Source organism: Mandrillus leucophaeus, unplaced genomic scaffold (assembly GCF_000951045.1).
Source record: "Mandrillus leucophaeus isolate KB7577 unplaced genomic scaffold, Mleu.le_1.0 Scaffold516, whole genome shotgun sequence".
Taxonomy (NCBI): Eukaryota; Metazoa; Chordata; class Mammalia; order Primates; family Cercopithecidae; genus Mandrillus; species Mandrillus leucophaeus.
Window position 1 is genome coordinate 1,271,001 of NW_012105542.1, and position 3,800 is coordinate 1,274,800.

Below are 3,800 nucleotides of genomic sequence, written 5' to 3' on the forward strand. Positions count from 1 at the left end.
ACACACACACACACACACACACACACACAGCTTCTCTGGAGAACCCTGACTAATATAATCTACTTCCAATTACCCTACTGCACATAAGCCTGGACTTACCTAGCCACATAGGTATTTGTCAGAGAGCACAACATAAACTGTGTACCTCCCCATATTTTCTGAAATGTAGATGAGAGAGACAATATTTAGGGAAGTTTCCTTGGAAAAATCGTTATTGAATCTATTCACTTCCCAGATACGTTTCAAGTGCCCCAGGATGGAGACAGATTGGCAGACAGCAGCGGATGCTGCCATATCTTCTTGTCCACTTCATCCCTCTCTCCGCCTTCTCCTCCCCAGACTGCTTTCTCACAGCCGTCATAAGAAACAGGCCTGTGAAACTCACTTGTGTGACCTCAGTAAGACTGTGGTGGGGAAAACTGTTCATTGCATCATACAGTGTTTTCTTTACAGGGACTCCTGGGAACAATTCCCGTCTGGCTTCTGTGTGAACAACAGGTAGAATTTTCCTGAGCAATTGCTTTTTTTTAATCTCACAGACATTGTGAACTGTGTATCTGACGAGTTTCCTTTATTCCACTAGTGGTTACAAAGCTGCAGGCTGTGTGTGTGACCCGCCAGTTAGTAACAGGTGTGCAGAAATGCGGTTTTTGCATTATTACCAGCTCTGTGTATTTTTTCCTTCTATCTGGTGTTGCCTCACTTTTAATTTATGATATCTTGTCATGTTTTATGTCCCATTGAAAGACACCTGGAAGACGTTTTGTGAAATAAGATTTGGTTTACACTGACAAGAAGATAAGACGTGGAAGAGCTCCATGTCATGTGTTTCCATCTGTTTTCTTCAAATATTCAATTATGATCTCCTTTAACATCCTCCCACTGACAGACCCAAGGTTCAGGGCATGCAACTCAGAACTGCCACAATAACAATCAGAAGATAATTGGAAAACCCAAACAAAGTTGTTGAAAATATTGTGATGGTCCTGCCTCATTCTCATGACCCACCTGAGGCAATGCCATTGAAATCACACAGCTTCTTGGCAGCCTAATACATCTGAACACTAATTGTTATGAAAAGAGTAAATAACACTACCGAATACTGACGTGACATGTGGAGGCTTCTTGTGCTCTCCTGTGGTCTGCAAGCAACCTTGGGAAGCAGAAAGAACAGGTATTTCACCCTGCAGTGCTGCTAAGTGGCAAGGATGAACTGTTGGCCCCTAGATGGGCTCTTTAAGCCCAAGGATTTTCTAACTGCAGGAAATGGCTTAAATTCAAGAAGAGAAGTGACAACATGAACTTCCAGCAAAGTGTGTGGAGAGACAGCTAGGCAAAACAATACATGAAAATATGTTTGGTATCATCAGTCCTCAAAGAAATGTAAATTAAAACTACAATGTGCTCCCATTACACACCTATTCAAATGCTAAAATTAAAAAGACTGACCATATTGAGTGCTGGTGAGGATATGGAGCAACTAGAACTTTCAGAGACTGCTGGTAGGAACGTAAAATGGTACAACCATTTTTTCAAACAGCTCGTTGTTCTTTAAAGTTAAACATATATCTACCAGATGACCCTGCCATTCCACTTCTAATTCACTTTCATACCCAAGAGAAATGAAAGAACATGCCCGTATGAAGACTCACACATGCATGCTCACAGCAACTTCTTTGTAACAGCCAGAAACTGCCAACAACCCAACAGGTATCCATCAACAGGTAGATGGGTAAACAAATAGTAGCACATCCATTCTATGAAATACTTCTTAGCAAAAAATAATAAATTGTTACACACAACAACATAAGTATGTTGTAGGAAAGAAGATACACACTGCATGCTTCCATTTATATGAAATTCTAGAACATACAAGCTAATACGTATTGTCAGCAAGCAGATTGGTGGTTGCCTGTGACAGATGGGAGTGGGGAGGTCAGAAGGAAGTGATTATACATGGGAACGGAATTTTGGATGTCATGCGTACATCAATATCTTGATTGTGGTAATACTTTCACACATAAACATATTAAAACTGTATACTTTAAACATCATATCTCAGTTATAACTCAATAAAGCTATTTAGAATTTTTTTTTTTTTTTTTGAGAAGGAGTTTTGCTCTGTTGCCCATGCTGGAGTGCACTGGTGCGATCTCAGCTCATTGCAACCTCCACCTCCCAGGTTCAAGTGATTCTCCTGCCTCAGCCTCCCAAGTAGCCGGGATTACAGGCACTCGCCACCACGACCAGCGAATTTTTGTATAGAAATAATTTTTTTAATGTTAAATAACCACAGCCACATGTAGTTAGTGGTTCCTGCACCAAACAGCACAGCTCCCACTTCTGTGCTGCTCCAAAAACTTGCTATTTGTGTTGGTATTAATACAAGTATGCTAATGTTCTAACAAGTTATGTTTTAGTTCTGTGTGTCGCCCTCTGTCTCTAACTCCCACTCAGAGATCCTTTCTCATCTTTCTTGGAAAGTAGCATGAATTAGCAGAAATAACAGGAAGGCAAATTCAAGCTTAAAACACTTCCCTGATGGACTTTACTAATGGACTTATTTAACCAAAGAACAGACAGATTGCTCATTTTCGTGAAAAATTCCCATAAAGAGCAACTCTCTAATTTTATCCAGATGTACTAGTCAATCACTGGATATCCAAGAACCTTCCAGTTAAGATTACATGACAACCACATATTCAGAACCTAAGATATTCCGTTTGCCTTAGCCCTAGTAATCTACAATTAAAAGACAAAGTTTGTTAGAGGGTAGTTGGAAAAGGTCACAGTTACAAATTCCAGTTATAGAACTTTGAGGTTTTGGTCTCGGTTTCTGCATGTATGAAATGGTTATACCAACGCCCGCCTTGCAGAATTGCAGTTAAGATTTAACAAGATCATAGATGCAGGGCACCATCAAAGGAACAGAAGTACTTTAAAAATATCCCTTCCCCTTACACAGCAAACCCTTCACCACAGCACACACTTTCTTCCCTTATCAAGGGAGAAGGCAGCATTGTTAGCCCAAGCTGCCCCATTTTGTAAACCTCTGCCATTTTACAAATGCTGGTTAGAGCAGAAAATTCCACTGGGGCTCAGGCCATGAGACACATCCCGCCAGACAAGTCCCAGACTTAACCGCCTGACCCCAGGAAACTCCTTGCTTATCAGCAGCTGACCACACCACCCACCCCATCTCACAAGCCCAGACCTCTCCCACCTGGACCTAAAATTACCCCAGTTGGTAAGCAGGGGCTGGCTCCAGTGCTAGCTGGTGTCCCCCTCCGCAGGTCTTTGTTCAATACACTTGTGTTGCCATAGAGCTGCTTCCTTCCATTCCTTCTTTTCCCTTTCTCATCCTAACAAGTCTGAGCAGAGGCTTCTGTCATGCTTACCTGGAGCCAAAGCTTGTCATGCTGAGACCACTTCCCACCAGCAATGCACTGAAATGTGGCATTCTGCCCCACATTCACCTCCACGTTTTGCAGTCGCAGAAAATGAGGTGCTTTTCCTAAGAGAGAAACCAAAGAACACATAAGAATGAGATTCAGCAGCCTGCACCACTTCCCTGTTGGTGGATGGCAGCTCAGGATGGGCACCGGGCAGGGTGGAATTGGGACTGGAGAAGTGGCCCAGCTCAGCAAAGAGTTCATTGATTGCTTATTATGAGTCTGGCACTGTTCGAACTTTACACACAGTATCTCACTGAAACCTCACAAAAATCCATGAAGGGGACAGTATCACCATTTCACAGATCAGAAAGTCAAGGCTCTGAGGGTTTACATCATCATTTGGCA

The 3,800-nt window shown here is 42.3% G+C and overlaps 1 protein-coding gene across 1 annotated transcript in view; it reads right to left on the minus strand.

Moving 5' to 3' along the window:
* Window positions 1-3,502, minus strand: part of PTPRT (protein tyrosine phosphatase, receptor type, T) — a 724,687-nt gene extending 721,185 nt beyond the window's left edge. The window contains exon 1 of the mRNA XM_011996484.1: window positions 3,399-3,502. The gene's annotated coding sequence lies outside the window, so the exon portion shown is untranslated. The remainder of the gene's footprint in view (window positions 1-3,398) is intronic.
* Window positions 3,503-3,800: the final 298 nt, after the last annotated feature.